Here is a 23,016-nt window from a genome sequence, read left to right on the forward strand (position 1 = left end):
TGTGTGAGAGAGAGAGTGTGTGTGTGAGAGAGAGTGTGTGTGTGTGAGAGAGAGAGTGTGGGTGTGCCAGTGAGAGAGTGTGTGTGTTTGTGTGTGAGTGATAGTGAGAGTGTGAGTGTGTGAGAGAGTGTGAGTGTGTGAGAGTGTGTGTGTGTGTGTGCGCGTGTGCGTGTGTGTGTAGGTGAGAGAGAGAGAGTGTGTATGTGAGAGAGACAGAGAAAGAGAAAGAGTGTAGTCACCTGTAGTGCAACATGAACTCAAGATTAATTCATGAGACAATGGCTCATGGCGTTGGAAGTATTATATTGGCATGGGTAGAGAATTAGCTCGTGAGTGGGAAACAAGTGGAGATTACAGGGTCTTTTTTTTCAGTTTGGCAACCTGTGACCATTGGAATTCCACATGGATCAGAACTAGGACCACAACTGTTTACAGTGTATATTAATGACTTGGAGGAAAGAAGCAAATATACCGTAGCCAAATTTGCAGACAGCAGAAAAATAGTTGGAAAGGCAGGTTGACAGAGGAATATAAGTATTTTACGGAAAGATATGAATAGAGTAGGTAGACAAAAAGTTGGCAAATGGAACATAATGTGGGAAATTGTGAAGCTGTTCATTTTGGAAGGGAGAACAACACAAAAAAATTATTTAAATGGAGAAAAACTGCAGAAAGCTGCAACCCAAGGGACTTTGGGATACTTGTGCACAAAACACAGAGACACAAGTGCAGCAAGTAATCAGGAAGTTTAAAGGAATGTTAGCCCTTATTTCAACGGGATTTGAGTATAAGAGTAGGGAAGTCTTACTGCAAATGTACAAGGGGCTGGTGAGACCACATCTGGCGTACTGTGAGCAGTTTCATTCCCTTTGTTTAAGAAAATATATTATTTCATTGGAGACAGCGCAGACAAGAGCCACTAGGATCATGCCCAGTATGGAGGGATTGTATTATGAGCAAAGATTAAGCAGGTTGGGACTCTACCCATTGGAGTTCAGAAGAATGAGAGGTGATCTCCTTGACATACATAGGATTCTTAAGGAGCTTCATAGTGTAAATACTGACAGGATGTTTCCCCTCATGGGAGAGTGCAGGATTAAAGGGCATTGTCTTAAACTGGCACCCTTAATTCTGAGACTGAGATGTGGAGGCATTCCATCTCTCAAAGGGTTGTGTCTTTGGTAATCCTTGTCACAGTGAGTTGTGAGGCAGAGTGTTCGTGTATAGTTAAGGCCAAGATAGACAGATTCATGATCAGTAGGGGAATCAAGCGTTATTGGAAAAATGCAGGAAAGTAGAAATGAGGATTGTCAGATCAGCCATGACCCTATTGAACTATGGAGCAGACTTGAGGGATATTCCTGTTCCTATTTTTGTGGTCTTTTGATCTTACTAACACTTGCTGATCTGTTTATGTGTAAATGAGAATAACTAAGTGCATGGAGGTGAACATTCCAAGAGATGATTACTTATTTAGATAGTTCTAAGTATCTTTGAAGATAAAGGAAGCAAGAGTTTTAATCTTTTTCAGCTAAAAGTAACATATCTTTGTGTGGTATTTCTATTTTATGTCTGATATAAATTAGATATAACTCTTCTCTAAATTTCATTGAAAGTAGTCAAAGCCTACAATAAAAAGAGCACACTTAGGAGAAAAAATTCTGAAGCATTAGTGATGAAATTTCTAATTATAAAACTTCTTATTAATGGTGGAAAATAAAACTGAAACTCTACTCAGTCCCTGTACTCAGCAGCTGGCAGGTTTAGCCTGGAAGGTTGTCTCAGTGATCAGAAGAAAATATTGGCATTGAATGAATAAATTCATGTTAATTCTGCGGCACCTAATTTACACATTCTCATCAGTACTTCTGGTCAGTATTAAATGCTTAATTGTATCCAAAGCATTACTCATGCTTTTCACCATTTAATTACTCCATCTTCCTCTTTTTGTCCTCAGGCCAGGATATTCTGCATTCAAGTATTCAAACAACCTGCACTGTTAAGGAAACAAGGGATAATATTGGTCTGACAACTGCCCTATATTGTGGTGGTAAGATCAAATCTTTTTTATCGCACTGGCTTTGCATTTGAAAACTTCCCCAAATAATTTTCCAGCAAGTTTCAATTAAATGCCCAGTGATTCCACTGGAAACAGGCAGGTGCTGACTACGTTTATGCATAAAAATATGTATATCCTATGCACTGCTTCCTGGGCCCAAATAGAAGGATATTCTAATAGGGCTTTTTTCTGTTAGTGGTTAACAATGGAAAGCGGTCTTCCGTTATGTGATTTTAATACTTTGGGCCTGTCATAGACTAACCTGGTTTTAAGGGAGGAAAATCCCTGGTCTCATTTTCTAATAGCCAGAGAGTCATTTCTGGAGTTGCACATGGTGACCCTCCAGAATCCTCATCGTAGCAGACTCCAAGGGAATCACCCAAGATATTGAAGGTCCAGCTAACCTAACAAATTTTAGGCTAATACCTACTCACTAGAATTGAATCAATAGTGCAACGTGAATCTGACTTTATAGTGTAATTGCAATCTGAATCTGGAGTCAGGATTTGGTCTACTATTGGATGAGATTGGGTTAGACTCACTGAAGGAGGCCAAAACCTAGCTTCATGCGTTCCAGAAGACCAAAATAATGTTGGTCTTTAGTAAATTGACAGGAATAATAAAACTTTCAAAAGTTCACTGACATTGTTAACTCGACTCCTAATTTGTTGTTAGGAACTTGAGTCACTCAAGTAAACATGTTAGTGACCTGGTCAAGAATAAATTTCACAAAGATTGGACTAAGCAAACCTCTTTATTTTTCAAATGAGAAACTGAGTAATTTGACTTCTATCTGTATTGCACGTGCAGTATATCTTCAAACAAAAAAAATGTTGACTACTGGTCCAAAAAGTAAATGTCCTTTCATTTTCTGAGTACGGATAAGAAAAGAAAATCCTGTACTCTTGACATACTGAAAATTTGATTAACCTCTTGCTCAAGTCTTCTAATTTTGTAATTTCACCATTTAGCCAATTTGTAGCTGGAAACAGAAATGGAATTAAAGCAAAGAATTTGCCACTGGAGTTTACGTTTAAACTTGCTGGAAAATCTGCAGGACTTAAGTGAGCAAATCCGCTTCAAGCAATGCAGTAAAGGAAACTAATGCTGTTTAAAACAAAATCAATTTCTGTATCAAGGTGCCATCAATAGGAAACAAAACCCATATTAATAAACATTAGAGATTAAAAGCTGTATTGATTAGGATTTCATTTGTCTTATTTGCACAATGCATTTGTGTGGTACAGATAACCAGTTCTTAATTGTAATAAAATCAATGAAGTTGGGACAGGATCTACATTGGTAAAAGGTGAAGATTATCAAGACAATCTACTTACAGATAGAATAGCGAATGGCAGAAATAAGTCACATGTTTATATTCAATGCATCTTGTAAAGGAGATTTACATCCTGATAGCAGAGGAAGAGATTATTTCAACAAAGTACTTGAAATCCAAATATTTTTGGTTTTACACATCTGTTTCTGCCAGCTACGGAAGCAAGAATACATAAAGGATACATTTAACTTGGTCTGAGGCTATAGCATTTTAAATTCTTGCAAGATGTCCCATTCCAAATGAGATCTAAATTGTTTGAACAGTATTTCAACAATATACAGAAACTTTTTGGGCTCCACAGCTGGTAATTGGAAATTGCACCTTTGTGCTCAAAATGGTGCTATTGATGTCATTTTCCCGTTTTAGGACTTTTTTTCTGGGAACATTAAGGAGGCAAAAACCTCTCTTTGATTAATCATGAACAAGTTATTTTGTATAGAATAGAATTCCTCTGAGGTGCCGATTTTCCTGAGAACAGCAGCTGAAACTATGGGAGGAAGCTTCCCAGGCCTTGAATGAGACAGTCAATGATGTCAGCAGGGAAGATATGGAGGGATCAGGCCTTGTGAATTAAATAGGCCAATTTTTCATCGGAGATTTTATTGGTGAGATGTGAATCTCACTAATGAATGATGGGGGTCTTTTTGCATGCATTAACATCTCATTATTACCTAATCTCTCCCAATTGTATGTAGTATGCTATTTTCCTAGACTGCCTACTTCACCCCTCCATTGTCCATGGATATTGGCATCACCGTATCATCATGGCATATCTCCAATACCCTTAGAATACCATTTATCACATCAATACCAAACTTTGAAGCTCATCAATACATTAAAAGTAAATGAGTAAACAGAAGCAGGAGTAGGCCATGCATCTCCTCAAGCCTACCCCACCATTCAACAAGATAATAGTTAATCTGCCTGAGGCCTTAAGTCCACTTTTATCATAGCCCTCAACTCTCAATATTTCAAAAATCTACCTACCTCCTCTTTAAATACTTTCAGCGATCTAACCTACACAAATCTCTGAGATAAAGAATTCCAAACGTCACTATCCTCTGGGAGAAAAGGTTCCTTCAGATGTCCATTTTAAATGAATGTCTCCTTATTCTGTTAAGTATTCCTCCAGTTTGAGATTCCCTCACTAGTGGAACCATTTTCTCAACATTTACCCTGTCAAGCCCCCTCAGAATCCTGTATGTTTCAATAAGATCATTGCTCACTTTTCTAAATTCTAATGGATAAAAGCCTAACCTGTTTAGCCGTTCTTGGTAAATTAATCTCTTCATTCCACAAGTCAGCCTTGTGAATCTCTTTTAAACTGCCTCCAAAGTCAGGACAACCTTTCTTAATTGTTTGGATTAAGACTGTTCTCAGTATTCCCAGTGAGCCTCATGATAACAATATACACCAGTAAAAAGATTTCCCTATTTTCAAACTCCAACCTCCTTGCAATAAAGGCCAAAATTCCATTTGCCTTCTTAATACTTGCTGCACTTACAAAACATTTTGCATTTCATGCACAAAGACACCCATATCCCTCTTTGCCATGCATTTTCTGGAGTATTTCTGTATTTAAATAGCAAGCTGGCTTTTAATTTAAAGTGCATGATCATTCACTTTCCGACAGCTCCATCTGTTGAGTTTTTGCCCATTTGCTGAACCTGTCTCTAACCCCTCGTAGATTGCCTGTCTTCATCGCGATATGTGCTGCCACCTATTCTTGTATGATTAGCAGATTTGGATACATTACATTACCCCTCCTCAGTTCACTAATATAAGACAATAAACAATTAAGGCCCTTGGACTGATCTTTGTGGCACTCCACTGATTTTCCCAACCTGAAAAGGACCCAATAATCCTGTCAGCCTCTATCTGCTAATCCTCAATCCATGCTAATACATTATCCTCCATACCATGAGCTCCTATCTTGTACGGTAAACTTGTATATGAAAATTATCAATTTCTGAAGAAGGATCTAGGCCCAAAACGTCAGCCTTCCTGCTCCTCTGATGCTGCTTGGCCTGCTGTGTTCATCCAGCTCTACACCTTGTTATCTCATGAAAATTATCAAATGCCTTCTGGAAATCCAAATACACTGCATCTATGGTTCCTCTTTATCAACTCTGCTAGCTATATAAGAACATAAGAACTAGGACTAGGAGTAGGCCATCCAGCCCCTCGAGCCTGCCCCGCCATTTAATAAGATCACGGCTGATCTTTTTGAGACTCAGCTCCACTTAGCCGCCCGCACACCATAACCCTTAATTCCTTTACCGTTCAAAAATTTATCTAGCCTCAAAGAACGCTAGCAAATCTAGGATACTAGAATCCCTGTAGTATGGGCACAGGCCATTTGACCCATCAAGTCCACACCCCACCCTGACCCACCCCCAACCCTCAACCCCGTGGGGGAAAGCAGAGCACCTGGAGAAAACCCATGAAGTTGCAAGTAGAATGTGCAAATTCCACACAGACAGTTGTCTGAGGGTAGAATTGAACCCAGGTCCCTAGCTCTATGTGGCAGTAGCGCTTACCACTGAGCTACCATGCTACCCTAGATAAAGTATAGCACAGGCCTTGCTGGGACTTGAACCGAAGATCTCCTGTTTACTGGACAGATGCTTTAACCAAGTAAGCCACAGTGCCACCAAATCTATCAAATATGTTTTCCCTTTCAAAAAATAACTCATCGGTTTGATTACATTAAACTTTTCTAAATGTCAATTTCTTCCTTAATAATGAATGCTAACATTCAATGACAGATGTTAGGCTAACTAGTCCCTAGTTTCCTGATTTCTGTTTCTCTCTCTCTTTTTGAGCAAGCACATCACATTAATGGTTTTCCAATCCACTGGAATCCTCCTGGAACCCAGTGAGTTCTGAAATATTTCGACAAATGCATCTATTATCCCTGCACCCTTTTAAAACTCTTGGATTTAGTCCACCAAGTCCTGGTGACTTGTTTGCCTTTAGTCCCATTAGTTTGTCAAATACTTTATCCCTCATGATAGTGACTGTTACAAGATCTTTTCTCCCATTAGCACTTTGCTTATCTGTTATCTTTGGGATGTCTCATCCATTGTGATTTTAATTTCTACTGCACTTTTCTGTGTGTGTCTTCTCCTGCTTCCTGCTCCTGCTTGCCCCTTAACCACCTTGTACCTCTGCTCTCCCACTTTTTGTTTTTTCAAACCTGTCTTCAATTAACTCCTCCCACACTACTAATTAGTTTAAAGCCCCAACTCCAACCCTAGGTGTACAATTTGTCAGGACACTGGTGCCAGCGTCGTTCAAGTGAAACCCATCACAATGGAAGAGCTCTTTCTTTCCTCAGTCCTTGTGCCAATGCCCAATGAGTTGGAATCTTTGTACCCACATCAATCTTTGAGTCAACTATCTGTATCTTTAACATTAGCTTCCCTTCTCCAGTTTACATGTGGCTTGTCCAGAGATTATCACCCTCAGGTTCTGCTTTAAATTGAGCCCAAACTGTTCATAATTCTTCAGCAGAACCTCATTCCTAGTAATATCTATGTCATTGGTACCTATGAGGTATCTATGAGAATCCTTCCCCTTCCACCTCAAGTTCCTCTCCAGCCCAGAAGGAAATGTCCTGAACCAGGTAGGTAACACAGCCTTTGAGACTGTGTGTCTTTGCTGCAGAGATGAGTAGGCTATCCCCTATTATTACAACATTTCTCTTTTCTCCTGCCCCCACTTGAATAGTTCTCTGCACCATGGTACATTGGTCAGTTCACTCACCCTTCCTGCAGTTTGCACCGTCATCTACACTGGGAACAAAACATTTGAACCTATTGGACAAGGGCAGTTACGGAGGCTCCTCCAAAGCTAAATTCTGGATTTCCATACCTGCATTGCTTGTAGTCACACCCTCCTGTTCCTGACAATGGACCAAAGTAGTAATTAACCTAAGGGATGTGACTGCCTCCTGAATCTTTGGAACCTTTCCCACTCTCTGATATGTTGCAGTGTCCATAGCTCAGATTCCAGTTCATCAACTCTGAGCTTAAGCTCCTCAAGCATGAGCAATTGCTGTGTATGTTGTCATTGTCAATCACACTAGCATCCTCCAGCTCCCACATACTACAGCTGCAACGCAAGCAGCCATTTTTATTTAATGAACTAATTTGCTTTTTTAATATTTTAGAAGTGAATTCTCTAACTGTAGTCTGCAGCTGCAATAAAATCTTCTGCTTTAATCCACGTAGCCAATGCGAAGAGATGTGCAAGAAATACACACTGATCACCCATACATATTCCCGTGACGCTGCACTTTGGCTTTAACAGGTAGAAACAGGTTGAGGAGGCATTTGCTGCTGGGTTTATCTCCCATGTCTATGGTCATTACAAAATTGATCACTGTCATCTCTGTAAAGCAGAGTGATCACAGACAATCCCAAAAGTGTCAACTGCAAGCTGCAACTCACAAAGACAATCCAAAGTCCCATGGGCTGTACAAGGGCCCAGAGCAGATTTCCTCCTACCTTGAACTGTAAGTATTTGACAACATGATCTTGCATGAAATGGGGGGATAGTGGTAGTGGGACAAGGTTTCAGCAATTCTACTGAGGTGGCAGTAGGGGGGAGCATTACAGTGTGCTGCTATACTTTCATAATGTGGTTTGCACTACAATAGATGGATAGATCGACAATGTCTACAATGTCAAAAGTCCATGCATAAGCATCTTGTGGTCCTCCTTGTCAGAGTCCCTCCATTCCCACTGTATCGGGGTGGCATGGTGGCTCAGTGGTTAGCACAGTTGCCTCACAGCACCAGGGATCCAGGTTCGATTCCAGTCTTGGGCAACTGTCTGTGTGGAGTTTGCACATTCTCCCTGCGTCTGCGGGTGTTTTGGCTGGGTGCTCCAGTTTCCTCTTACAATCAATAGATGTGCAAGCAAGATGGATTGGCCATGCTAAAATCCATAGTGTTCAGGGATGTGTAGGTTAGGTGCATTACCCATGGAAAATGCAGGGTTACGGGGATAGAGTAGGGAGGTGGGACTGGGTGGGATGCTCTTCAGAGGGCTTGTGTGAGCTTGTTGGGCCGAATGGCCTGTTTCCACAATGTTGGGATTCTATAAAAACATTGACAAAGAGCTAAACTGTTATTTGTGACTAATGTGACTGCTTACAATACTAGGAGCCTGCTATGTTTCAGATATTCCCCACATTGGTTAATTGGAAATATTACCAGTGGTGCCAGCCACAGTAATGGTTATTATCACTGTGGCTATGTGGCTATGTGCATCAATGCCACAGAGAACTAGAGGAAGAAGAAATGCTTCAGCTAGCCTAGGACCAGCAGCAACCTTCATTGGCTGCCAAACAGCTTCAACATGAAGTCGCAGCTGAGGGCCCAGAGTTTTCAAATCTCATATTATTTCCTTCAGATGAGCAAGGTGTAGCATCATTGCAGTGATAGTTGAAGGTGTTTCTGGGACACCATAACAGAGCTGTGTCATTTGCTGCAGCAGAACTGGAGAGGTGGATGGCCATCCTATCAGCTGTTCTAAGTGTTTATACAACCAGCAGCTTCCAAGATCCACTGGGGACCAATGTGAGATCTCTCAATGCACAAAGTTTTCAAAGCTGTTACTGCTGCAATTTGTACCAGATCACATTGTTTCAGCTTGCGTACCACAACAAGTTCAATGTTGCAGCTTGGGCAGAATGCTGTGCCAATATAACTGGCTTTCCCAGATGCAGGGTGCTATGGACCGAATGCACATTGCATTGAGAGCATCATATCATCATGGCTGAGTTCACCAAAGAAAAGAGTTCCATTTGGTTAATGTACAACTCATCTGTGATCATCAGTGCCACATCTGAGAAGCCAGGTACCCAAGAAGTTGTATTAGTACAGAAATATTGTTGAAGAAATTTGTGGAATTGAAAGCGGATAAATCCCCAGGTTCTGGTAATCTACATCCCAGTGTACTTAAGGAAGTAGCCCTATAAATATTGGATGCATTGGTGGTCATTTCCAATGATTTTTTTAAAATTCTGAAACAGTTCCTACAGTTTGGAGGATAACTAATGTAACCCTACCATTTATAAAGGGAAGTAGAGAGAAAACATGGAATTATAGACCAGTGATGCTGATGTTGGTAGTGGGGATGATGCTACAGCATTTAGAAAACAGTGATATAATCAGATACAGTCAGCATCAGAATTTACAAAAGGAAAGTCATGCTTAATAAATCTATTGGAATGCTCCAAGGATGCAACTGGTAGAGTTGATTAGGAGGACCCAGTGGATGTGATTTATTTGGACTTTGAGAAGGCTCTTGACAGAAGTCCTACATAAGAAATTAATGTGTAAAATTACAATGCATGGGATTGGAAGTGGTGTGTTGAGATGGATAGTAAATTACTTAGCAGACAGGAAACAAAGTGTAGGAATAAGTGGGTCTTTTCTGAATGATTGGTGTGTACTGCAGGGATTGGTACTAAGACCCAAGCTATTCGCAATATGTTAATGATTTAGATGACGTAGCTGAAAGTAATTTCTCAAAATTTGCAGATGAAACAATGCTGGGTGGAAGGTTGAGCGTTGAGGAAGATGTGAGGATGTTGCAGTATGATTTGGACAGGCTGATTAAGTGGGCAAAAATAGGAAGTCTGATTATTATTTAAGTGGCTGTAACTTGAGAGAGAAGAATGTTCAACGAGCCCTGGGTGTCTTTGTACACCAGTCGCTGAAAGTGAGTGTGCGGGTGCAGCAGACAGAGAAGAAGGCGAACTGTAATTTGGCCTTCATAGTGAGAGGATTCAAGTGCAGGATCAGCAATGTCTTGCAGCAATTAAACAGAGCACTGATGAGGCCAGACTTGGAATATTCTGTGCAGTTTTGCTCTCTGTATTTGAGGAAGGAGGTTCTTGCTATAGACAGAGTTCAACAAATGCAGGTTTACCAAATTGATTCCTGGAATGGCAGGACTGACATATGATGAGTGATTCAGTCGGTTAGGATTGTATTCACTGGAGTTTAAAAGAACAAGGAGGTATCTCTTTGAAATATATAAAATTTGAACAGCGCTGGACAGGTTAAGTGCATGAAGGATGTTCCCAATTGTGGGGGCGTCCAGAACCAGGTTTAAGGATGAGGAGTAAACCTTTTAGGACTGAGATGAGGAGAAATGTCTTCAACCAGAGACTGGTGAGCCTGCAGAATTTACTGCCACAGAAAATGGTTGAGGCTAACAGATTGTGTATTCAAGAAGGAGATAGATATAGTTCTTGTGAGTAAAGAGATTGAGGGATATTGGGAAAGGGCGGGATTGAGCTCAATGATCATATTGAATGGTGGAGCAGGCTTAAGGTGTTGAATGGCTTGCTCCTGCTCCTATCTTCAATGTTTCTATCAGAATCACTCTCTCCTTAAGACCTGTCATGTTTCTGCTTCAAATGCTGAATGCCTTGCAAGGACAGCTGCAGGGAAACCAGGGCTACTTTTTTTCAATGATGGCCAATGACCCTAGCTAAGACCAAGTGTAGATACAATGCAGCCCTTTCTTCCTCTAGGACCATCATGCAGCAGACAGAGGCCCCTTGAGATAAGATTCCAAAGCTTGGATTGGTCTGAGAAGGGTCTTACAGTACAGTCCAGACAGAGTGTGCCACATTATCCTTGCATATTGTGCTTAGCTCAACTGCAGCAGGCAAAACGAGAAGTGGGATGGATGCTGAAGACCTGGGAGAGCAGCAGCAGCAGCAGTCTTCCAAGGATGAAGATGAGGACATTGAGTTGGATGAATATTACCTTCAGTATGATAACAAGGTGCAGTGTCAGGCACTATAAGCCAAACAAGACTTAATTGATTGAGAGATAGTAGGAACTGCAGATGCTGGAGAATCCGAGACAACAAGGTGCAGGGCTGGATGAACACAGCAGGCCAAGCAGCATCATAGGAGCAGAGAGGCTGACGTTTCGGGCCTAGACCCTTCATAAGAAAAGGGGGAGGGGAAGGGGGTTCTGAAATAAATAGGGAGAGAGTGGGAGGCAGATAGAAGAGGGATAGAGGAGAGGATAGGTGGAGAGGAAACAAACAGGTCGAAGAGGCGGGGATGGAGCCAGTAAAGGTGAGTGTAGGTAGGGAGTTAGGAAGGGGATAGGTCAGTCCAGGGAGGACGGACAGGTCAAGGGGGCGGGATGAGGTTGGTCGGTAGGAGATGGAGGTGCGGCTTGAGGTGGGAGGAGGGGATAGGTGGGAGGCAGGGACGAGCTGGACTGGTTTTGGGATGCGGTAGGGGGAGGGGAGATTTTGAAACTTGTGAAATCCACATTGATACCATTGGGCTGCAGGGTTCCCAAGCGGAATATGAGTTGCTGTTCCTGCAACCTTCGGGTGGCATCGTTGTGGCACTGCAGGAGGCCCAGGATGGACATGTCGTCTGAGGAATGGGAGGGGGAGTTGAAATGGTTCGCAACTGGGAGGTGCAGTTGTTTGTTGCAAACCGAGCGTAGGTGTTCTGCAAAGCGGTCCCCGAGTCTCCGCTTGGTTTCCCCGATGTAGAGGAAGCCACACCGGGTACAGCGGATGCAGTATACCACATTGGCAGATATGCAGGTGGAAATCTGCTTGACGTGGAAAATCTTCTTGGGGCCTGGGATGGGGATGAGGGAGGAGGTATGGGGGCAGGTGTAGCACTTCCTGCGGTTGCAGGGAAAAGTGCCGGGTGTGGTGGAGCTGGAGGGGAGTGTGGAGAGGACAAGGGAGTCACGGAGAGAGTTGTCCCTCCGGAAAGCAGATAAGGGTGGGGAGGGAAAGATGTCTTTGGTGGTGGGGTCGGATTGCAGATGGCGGAAGTGTCGGAGGATGATGCGTTGGATCCGGAGGTTGGTGGGGTGGTACGTGAGGACGAGGGGGATTCTTTTTTGGTTCTTATTGCGTGGACGGGGTGTGAGGGATGAGGTGCGGGAGATGTGGGAGACACGGTTGAGGGCGTTCTCGACCACCGAGGAGGGGAAGTTACGGTCCTTGAAAAACGAGGACAACTGAGATGTACGGGAGTGGAATGCCTCATCCTGGGAGCAGATGCGGCGGAGGCGAAGGAATTGGGAATAGGGGATGGCATTTTTGCAGGAAGGTGGGTGGGAGGAGGAGTATTCTAGGTAGCTGTGGGAGTCGGTGGGCTTGAAATGAATATCGGTTTCTAGGTGGTTGCCCGATATGGAGACAGAGAGGTCCAGGAAGGGGAGAGAGGTGTTAGAGATGGTCCAGGTAAACTTAAGGTTGGGGTGGAAGGTGTTAGTGAAGTGGATGAACTGTTCGAACTCCTCGTGGGAGCACGAGGCGGCGCCGATACAGTCATCAATGTAATGGAGGAAGAGGTGGGGTTTAGGGCCGGTGTAGGTACGGAAGAGGGATAATTCCACGTAACCTACAAAGAGGCAGGCGTAGCTTGGGCCCATGCGGGTACCCATGGCTACCCCCTTTGTCTGTAGGAAGTTGGAGGAATTGAAAGAGAAGTTGTTGAGTGTGAGGACGAGTTGATAACTGGTTCCAATTGATTTGAGTTGGGTGAAGTTATCATTCATTGGCTGGAACTTTGTTGTTGGGTGGAAAGCAAGCAACTATTCATTGCCAGAAGAAAATATGGCTTTTTGTTTTGTTTGTTCAATCTTTGTTAATGCTGCTGTTTAATAAAGGTTAACATTGAACAGCTTTTTGGAGGCTTTCCAACATGAGATGTGCCCACTTTGAACAATGGCAAGACATTATGGGACACTGAGCATTAGGGAAGAGTAACACATTTTCAGACAGGTTCCTAACAATGATTGATGTCTTCACCTGAATCAGGTTTATTGAACGTGGGTATCAATTAAGCCCTGTCTGGCTTGTAGTGCCTGACATTGCTCCATCTCTATTATAACAGCTGGCTTTTAAATACGGTGCCAATCACATGAATCCGGGAAGGAGCCAGCAACAGCAAAGACTTGTACCAAAGGTGAGCACAAGATAACATGGCACCGCAGAGGCATGATGCATACATAATAAGGTGAGCAGCAGAGAAGGCTGAGTTAACTCACTGGAATTCACAGAAAGAAACCCTCCACGAAACATAGCCAAGATTTGTTCAAATTCCCTCAATGCTACTCCATGCGCCATCACTAAATTAAATCACTTTTGCTAAGAGTGGAAATAATTCTGTAAATTTACAAGTAGATCAGACATCATAGAAATGTTAGTCAACCCAATATTCCGTCGTTTATTGTCCTCATATTTTCTCACAAAGCCCTTCAAAAGACTTCCTTTTCCTTTCATTTTCGGCGTGATGTCTATTTATTTCCACTTTGAATATACATATGGCTAAGGTTACATTCAAAGTACTGACTGTTCCAGTGAAAATGTAATAAACATGTTGCAATAAAATGCAGTACATTGATCAGCATCATGTCACTAAGAATTCTTTAGGGATGTAACAAATTCAAACTATTGTAAATCACAGAGGTCATTTTTAGTCCCACCACATTGTTTGCCGTTGTATGTCACTGAAACTTCTAAGTAGCATAAATTATTGCCTTTTTTTATTTCCACAAGTTATTCGTGAAACACAGACAACCAATTCTTAAGTCAAAGCTAAATCTGTATCAGAGGCAGAACTTTTATAAGGAAAAAGCTACCATTATCAATTGAATATAATTGCATACATAGATTTAAATTATGTATTCCTTTCGTACATGACTGGAAAATTTTATTTTCAAAAGATCAAAAACTGACTTGGGGGCATGCCAGGAGGCATCAGCAAAGATAACGCACATGATGACATGTGAACCTCTAAGCCAATAGTGCACAATCTTTGTCAGATCCATGTCAATTTAATTCAGAGTAAATGTTATTCTGCCTCGTTTCTAATCACTGAGGGGAAATGATCTGATTCTAACATTCCTGCTTTTGTGCAACCACATGAAGAATTGATGGTATTCAGATATTTCCATTGCTCCTTCTGACTATTTCTAGGCACCATTAATACTTTTTCATGCCTTGCTCAGGCATGGTTATTCTCTTTCATTTCTTGCACCAATTAAACATATTCTAAGAACATTTCAAAACTGCCTCAAATACCTTTCTGCATTCAATGCCAACAGTCACTCCCATAAGCAGTCTTAGCATTTCACTTCAATCAGAGTTAACACTAGTCCATAGCTACGTGCACACTGGTTTAATATGGGAATGTGACATTAATCCTTGCTTGTGATTGAGGAAACATTTTTATTCTGCTAACATGTCCTTCTTTAAACTCTCCCAATATGTACCCAACAAACCCATTCAACTGAGTATTGATAGGAATTGGTGAAATACTTTATTTCACAGTGATTGAACATACAGAGTAGGAGCTGTATCAGATGTGCTTGGCTCAACTTGTACCACCTGTTGGTAGATTCTTTTTCAAAGGCAGACTGCCTGCGTCCATCTTTCAGTTTTTTTTTCAGAAAAACAAACCTTCCGCATTAGACAGGGGTTCACTTGCACATCCATCAACCTGGTCTATTGCATCCGCTGCTCCCGATGTGGCCTCCTCTACATCGGTGAGACAAAGTGGAGGCTCGGAGACTGTGTTGTAGAGCATCTGTGCTCTGTTGGCGACAAATGAGAACCATTTCACCTCCCTCTCCGACTCCCTGGATGACATGCCCATCCTGGGCCTTCTCCACTGTCACAATGACACCACCTGCAAACTGGAGGAGCAACACCTCATATTCCACCTCGGGAGCCTACAGCCCAATGGCCTAAACTTTGATTTTACCAGTTTCAAAATCTCCCTACACAACCCCCCTACCTCATCCCATGATCAACCCTCACTCTCATCTCCGCCTCCTTGACCTGACACGACCTGTCCATCTTCTCTCCCATCTCACTGACCAATCCCCACTACTCCCTACCTGCACTCACCTATCACCATCCCATCTACCTTCCCCAACCCCACCCTTCCTTTCTCTATTTATTTCTGAGCTCCCTTCCCCCTTCCCATTTCTGAAGAAGAATCCTGACCCGAAATGTCAACATTCCTGCTCCTCTGATGCTGCCTGGCCTGCTGTGTCCCTCCAGCTCCACACTATGTTATCAGCAGCTCAACTATAGCTGTTCCTTCAGTCCATTTTAAGCACTCTCCTCACCCTACACACTTACACTCACACCCTCACATCCACATCCGCCCCTATTCTCAGTCCCTTACCTATTGTCCACTGATGAACAAAAACTGTTAGAACAGTTGGAAGCCTTTGAATAGCCCATAAGTCTACAGTTAAACAAACTAACCCTTCAAAACATCTGTCTAAATAGAGTCGAGCACTTGTAAAACTATTGGCTGGTTAGATTGCAGCCAAGAACTCGTAACTCTCCCCATAACACACTGGCTTCAAATCCGTTATCTTAACAGATGTCTACACTAAATGCATATAAGCGATGGGAAAAATTAAACAATTGGATATTGTAATCATAACAGGCTAAACTTTCAAAACTGTAAAATGTACTCTATCATTTCATTCATTTCATGATATATTTTAGATTTTACAACATTGATCCTTTATTTAACCATTTGCCAGTTGGTAGAAATAACTATCTGCCAAGCACATTGCTTAACGTGTAGTAATCTTGCAAATGTCACATTATCATGACTCACCTTAACGAACATCAACACAACTCATGCTACAGTATTGATTAATCAATTGTAAATGAGGCAAAGTCATCTCTTTCTGCTGAGAACCATGAGAATTTGGCAGTTCATCTACAATTATCCTACTAAGCACAATCATAATCTTAGTGACCTCTATGAGGTGTTCAATCTTTCTTGATAGATATGATGTTTCACTTCTGCTTGTATTTAGTAAATCTCTTATGTATTTTGTCCAATTCTCTGTATTCTTATAATGTACGGAGTCTAGAACATTCCACAGTACAACTGAGGTTTTAAGTTCAATTGACCTTTTCTGCTTTCCAATTCAAACCGAGGATATAAATAACACAGTAGATATAAGAGAATCAATGGATGTAATAGATCAGAATTTTCAAAAATCAGTCAATATTAACTCACATAACAAGAAAAGGACTCATATGATTGTATATATGAGCTGAATTTTCCCAGAATGTGCCTACCTATCAATCTCGGGAAGTTTCATGGAGAGGTTCCATTCATCAGACCTAGCAACTTTTCTCTCCCAATTTTATCCTGCTCACCTCATTAAGTATGTACCCGACAGCCACACACTCTCACAATCTTGCTTTAAACAATGGCAGAAGTGCTTGCTGGTGCTAGGACTTTATGACAGTTATGCTGCCGACACCATTTTAAAAGCCCAGGTTCGCACCATTTCAAGCACTGCCAGGAAGGTCTGAAGTGACCACCTCCGTCCTTTTCTTTATTTCAAAAATATACTTTATCCATGAAAAATGTCCTTATATACATACATTGTCACCAGAGCAGTTTGGTTCTGTGTAACCTTTGTGTATGAAGTACAAACAAACATTGGAGTTTGACTTTCTCAGCAAACACAAAAGCATTTCTCACTTATGCAAGATACTATTTACATATATTTGAGACACAGGGAGGGTCTTCTTTTAATTTCAAAAATAAACTTTGCTCATATAAAAAAAACTTTGTATAAATATATTGTCACAAATGCAGGTCAGTTCTGTATAGTAGCATATCAAGTGAACAAACAAACGTTTGAGTTTGACTCTGTCCCGACAAACCAATGGCGTCTCTCATACACACAAGACTATATTTACATGCATTGAGGCACCAGGAGGGTCCAATAACTGAACAAACCCCCATTTAACTTCAGCAGGAAGGCCTCAGACAATGGTCTTCTCCACTGCACCTTGGCAGGAGCTGACCCAAGCTTTAGTACTTCCCTCAGTACGTAGTCCTGGACCAGTCTGCAACACTTGGTCAAGGTCAATTCTTTGTTCTGGAAGACCAAAGGGCTTCGGGCAGGCCAAAGAGCATCTTTCATCGAGTTGATGGTCCTCCAGGCGCAGTCGGTTTGTCTCGGTATGCATCCTGGGGAATAGACCGTAGAGCATGGAGTCCCGCTTCATCGAACTGCTCAGGAGGAACCTCGACAAAAGCCACTGCAACTTTCCCCGGACTTCCTTTGCAAAGGAAGGCACAGGGAGGGTCCTGTAACTAAACAGATCCCATTGTACTTTGGCACCATCTGCAAGTTCCATCCAAGCTGCACACTATCCTGACTGTGCCTCTTCATTGTCCCTGTGACTCGATTTTGAACCTAGAATCTTCTGACTCAGAGGTGAGAACACCATGAATTTAGCTAGAGCTGACACTATTAATATTGAACCACAAAATCTATTTTTACTTCTCCTAAAATGTTATGTTTTAGAAACTCAATATTTAAAGGTATTCTTTCATACAAACTTTTTTTGAAGAAAAATCACGAAAATACTCCCAATTTATTTTTTTAAAATTTGTTTCTGGGATGTGGCATTGCTGGTTTAACTAATGTTTATCATCCATCCTAATTGCCCTGGAGAAGCTGCCTCCGTGATATGCAGAAAGCAATTGTAAAGTCCTGCAATGCATGCAAACAAATCCCATTGTGAAAATAGTTATTTTGTAAAGGAATCTAGGGGCTATGAAGAATAGCAAACTGATAAAGCAAATGAATATAAAATCAGCTCTTTTGTCCAACTAATCACATTTTTAAGTTGTAAGATTCATAGTGTCCCAATAGACTTCTAACAAGCTCCCTATTTTATACTGTTGCTATTGTTATGATGCATTTTGTTATGATTACTGAATTGAAATTGTAACAGAATTCTGTTGTAACATTACAACTGAGATTTGCACTGACAGTAAGTAAAATGCTTTGAGATATATCCTTTCTTTCATTGTAGTGAGCTGTTAATAATTTTAGAAACTGAAGATGAAAAACGGTGCAGTGCCAATAAAATCTGAGGCCCGATAGAATATTTAAAGTGCCTATGAAACCTGATAAGCAGGTAAAATCTGAAAAATAGTTTATTCATTTTGGTTTCCGTTCTGATATAATCTGTCAGAAAAGTTATTCATGATGAGAGCATCTAAATTGGATATTTTTTGAGGGTCAGTAATGTCAAACTTATCTGTGAACCAACAGGGGAATCAAAATGTAGCTTACAAAATAAAGCATGCCAGTATGGGCCTGTAAAGAAACTCACAGAGTAAAAGGTTAATTCTTGATCATATGTGTAAGAAGCTATGTCAATGAAGATGTTATACTCACACAATGATAATGAGATGCTAGAGAAGTAACAGCAGCTTAGACCTCATGCAGAGTTGTAATGTAAATAGTTTGCAAGGTGTAAATAAACAATTGCTTTCAAAAAGACGAGTCCAGCCATATCTCTATCTTAGCACCACAAATAGTGTCGCCACCTCACAATAGCCGAAAATACATTTGTTCTTCTAACCATGAAGGCTGATTTTCACTTGGGAGTATTGGTATTAACAGTATTGAGGGCCTAAAAATGGAGATGGTGCCCAATTAAGCCTACTGGAGTCTTCATAATACACTCATGGGTGGCTGATCAGGCAAGTGACTACTTTTCTCTGAAAACTGGGGCCTAAGTACATTCCTTTTTAATATTTATTCATGCAATGTCAGCATCACTGGTTACATCTGATTTGTTGTCCATCCCTAATCATTCCTCATAAGGTGGTGGCAAACTGCCTTCTTGAATTGCTTCAGTCTACGTAGCGCAGATGCACCCACAGAACTGTTAGGAACGGAGTTCCAGGATTTTAATATTGAAGGAACAGCAACAAAGTTGTAATCAGAATAGTGTGTGGCTTGAAAGGAAATGTTCAGGTGGTGATGTTTTCATGCATCTACTGCCCTTGTTCTTCCACATGGTAATGTGGACAAGTTTGACGGATACTATCAAAGGAATCTTGGCAGTTGATTTCGTGTATCTTCTAAATTGTACGCTGTGTCCACTGGTAGAAGGAATGAATGTTTAAAATTGTGGATGAGAAATTGATCAAGTGGATTGTTTCATCCTGGATAATGTTGAGCTTTCAAATGTTTTGGGCCTACACTTACCAGGCAAGTGCAGAGTATTCCATCACACTCCTGACTTGTGACTCGTTGATGATAGTTAGGCTGTGGGGAGTCAGAAGATGAATTGATCAGAGTTTCCTGTCTCTGAACTACTTTTGTGATCATAATGTCCATATGGCTGGTTCAGTTATGTTTTCTGGTCTATCGTAGCAACCAGGGTATTAATGGTAATGAACTAGTGAACTCAGTGAAGCTGTTCAATTTCCAGGAACGGTGGTTAGATGCTTTCTTGTTAGAGATGGGCATTGCCTAGATGTTATGTGGTAGAATGTAACTTGTCATGTGTAACAGTAAGCCTGAATCTTATTCAGGTCTTGTTACATGTGAGCACAGACTGCTTCTCATCTGAGGAATTGTGAATAGAACTGAGCACCTCATTGGGTCTGGATTACAATGTTCAGAGGCATTTAGGGCTTGGAAAATTGTGTACTACCTAAAGGCCTACGTGAAATCCCAGATAGCTGATATTCTTAAAGAAAATGTGTGGAGGGCTATATCCAGATGCCTGTTGTAATAGGTATTCTGATCCTCTTTTCCTGAATGCCATGTGGAGCTGCCAGTTAGAATGACCACCAACCTTCTTAGTCAGGGGACTCCTCATAGTTACCTATTGTTGTTATGAAATGAAAGGGATACTTATAGCACAAAATATTATTTGATGGAATATCGAAATGAAACTCCATTGTTACAAACTGAAAAGGTTAAGGAAGTTATGTGTAAAATGTTGTTGAATTGTGGATCACAGCAGTGTGACTAGAAGTTGCCGGCTATCTGAAGTGGGTGTCTAACTGCCAGCTGACTGTAATCCTACAGCAGTTGACCACTTTGTAGCAGGGTGTGTACACGTACAATGCAGGGGGCAGGATTCAGTGCCAGACAATTGACATCAGGTGATTTTACTACAGGAGCCGGCGCTATTTTTAAGCAGCAGCCAAACCTCCTTCAAACCTTTGAGGCTCCTACAGTGTCTTCCCGAAAGTTGCAGAATCAGAGAGAGGAGCAGCTTCACTCAGAACACTCGAATATCAAAATACTGAGGTATCATCATGGAAGAGGGCATTTGAAAGATGAAATATCCATTCTGCACCCATAACAGGAGTGTAAAAATCAGACCTTGCATATCAGAAAGCTGAAGTAATGTCACAGGCTAGTCGGAGGATAAACCCATGGTTTGCAAATGCCTTTCTGTGTGACTTCCTCCAGGCATTGCAAATACTGTAAAACATTGTTCCCAGCTGATAATCACAAAAGGTGGCATGGTGGCTGGGTGGTTAACACTGCAGCCTCACAGCACCAGGGACCTGGGTTTGATTCCACCCTCGGGCGACTGTCTATGTGGAGTTTGACATTCTCTCCGTGTCTGTATGGGTTTCCGCCGGGTGCTCTGGTTTTACTCCCACAGTCCAAAGACGTACGGGTTAGGTGGATTGGCCGTGCTAAACCACCCAAGGAGTCCAGTGATGTGCATGCTAGGTGGATTGGCCATGGGAGATGCAGGGTTACAGGGAAGAGTTACAGTAAGGGAATGGGGCTGACTGGGATGCTCTTTAGAGGGTTGTGTGGACTCAATGGGCCGAATGGCCTGCTTCCACACTGTTGGGATTCTGTGTTACCTTTCTGGTTAACTAATGAGTCACGGACCAAGATCATAGTGGAGGTAAGCAATTGTGGGGCGCAGCCACTAGCCTGGGATAAGTGAGGGAAGAGGGTATATAACCTACTCCAAACTATGAAGGGGAACCAAGTGAAGGGAATATAAACTGAATAGTGAAAGAGGACTGAAGAGTCATTCAAATTGTAAGGGTTTAGATCGGCATTGTCATGCAACTTTGTCTTTTCACCAGCCACCTTATAAATACTGTATGTATATGTACCACAGACATTTGCATCTCACTCTGTTTCATTCATATCTCCAAGATTGGAAGGGGGAACTTTGATATGGTAGTCCATCATTGTACCAGAGATAAGTCTAATAGTAAGATGCTGGCCTCAGTTACATCTGGAGCCTAACTCACTCTCTCATTATGCTTGCAGGAGAACAGCAATTAAAGGGTAAAGATTGGTGAGAGGGATATTCATGCCAAGGCCCTGCCAATATGAAGGGACTGAAATTGGCCATAAAAGAGAGTGGTCGTTCCATTTAAGATGCAGAGATGGACATTGCATTTGAGGAGAAACAATGCTTTTCCATAAATTCTACCTGAAAAGGAAGCGTAATGTATTCGATATTGAAAAAGCTAATTGCATTTGTTATTTCTTTGCAAGTGGGACTGCAGCTATCATGAAAATTGCAATGTAAAAAAATACAGTGTTGGAGAAGGGTATACAGGGTTGAAGAGCTGGAGGTGACAAAGAAAGAAAGGGTGAACACATGGAGGGATTTGGTAAAAGGATGAGAATTTTTAAATTGAGGATTTGCTGGACTGGATCAGTGAGCACACCAGTGATGTCACTTGTTGCGGATTAGGATATGGACAGCAGAGTTTGGATGAGTTAAATCTTACAATTTCAAATTGCAATGTGAAAAATCCTTTTCCTTTGTAAATCAGGAGTTGAATAAATTAATTATAGCTGAGACCTGTCCTCGCTAAACAATTTTTGTATTTGTGGATACCAATAAAATGTAGAGGAATATGAAATATTTAATAGAAATGGAAAAGAAAGGATATAATTTTAATTTTTTGTTAACTCACCCTTGTTATAAATTTATGGCTGAAAGCTTCTAACATGCTGAGTGTAAATTTGCAGTTATGTGATAATGTAAAACAAGTGAAAGCCTTTTTTTCATATCTACTGGATTTTCTTTTTTTAAACATTGCTACAAAGAGCCATGATGTTGAAGCCTTTTGTTTTGACAAAAATGGAAGAAAACCAACTTTAGCAATGAAAGAACAACTTATGCAGAATGAGAAGAGGGCGATGATTGCTTATGGTTGGTATGGAGATGCAAACCAGGACTGACAAAGTGTTTTGGCCTGAAACATTGACTTTCCTGCTCCTTCGATGCTGTCCGACCTGCTGTGCTTTTCCAGCTTCACATCTATTGACACAGAATTTTAAGGGTTACTGAAGTGGGGATGTAACAGAGTGACTTAGAAATGCATGTCAATCAAAGCTATGGTGCGACTTTTTAAAGCCAAACCAGGCATAAATTGCAATTTCAAAGTCAGGAAGGAAAATCAAGTAGAGTGCACACAATGGCTGACTCCAATACCACTCTCCATCTCCTTGAAGTTGCAAGTTACAATGTTACTGAAGTCCAGCTGTGTATTGCTTGATATTGGGAAAACTCATTACATTCCAAATCTCTTATCTAAAGTGTGTGGAATAGAGTTGGGCAGATCAGAAACGTGGAAGATGGTATCATTAAAGTACAGCATGGGGGAGCTTGCTCAGATGAAACAGGCTAAATGGTATGATTTCAGCAGGATTCCTGTTTTTTTTTCTACCTGTCATTTATGGATTATAGTTAAAAACTACATGTTACAAATTTTGAGTGTGCTCTAGATATTCTGTTTGAGTCAA

General features: G+C 41.4%; 1 protein-coding gene and 1 long non-coding RNA gene across 3 annotated transcripts in view; one reads left to right on the plus strand and one right to left on the minus strand.

Moving 5' to 3' along the window:
• Positions 1–21,975, plus strand: part of LOC125483551 — a 29,128-nt gene extending 7,153 nt beyond the window's left edge. For both annotated transcript variants that reach the window (XR_007262496.1, XR_007262495.1), the window contains exons 2-3: positions 1,958–2,050; positions 21,526–21,975. This is a non-coding gene — a long non-coding RNA (uncharacterized LOC125483551). The remainder of the gene's footprint in view (positions 1–1,957; positions 2,051–21,525) is intronic.
• znf804a (zinc finger protein 804A) overlaps positions 1–23,016 on the minus strand; it is a 320,998-nt gene that overhangs the window by 10,103 nt on the left and 287,879 nt on the right. The window lies entirely within an intron of this gene.

Source organism: Rhincodon typus, chromosome 7, assembly GCF_021869965.1.
Source record: "Rhincodon typus isolate 14 chromosome 7, sRhiTyp1.1, whole genome shotgun sequence".
NCBI classification, from domain to species: domain Eukaryota; kingdom Metazoa; phylum Chordata; class Chondrichthyes; order Orectolobiformes; family Rhincodontidae; genus Rhincodon; species Rhincodon typus.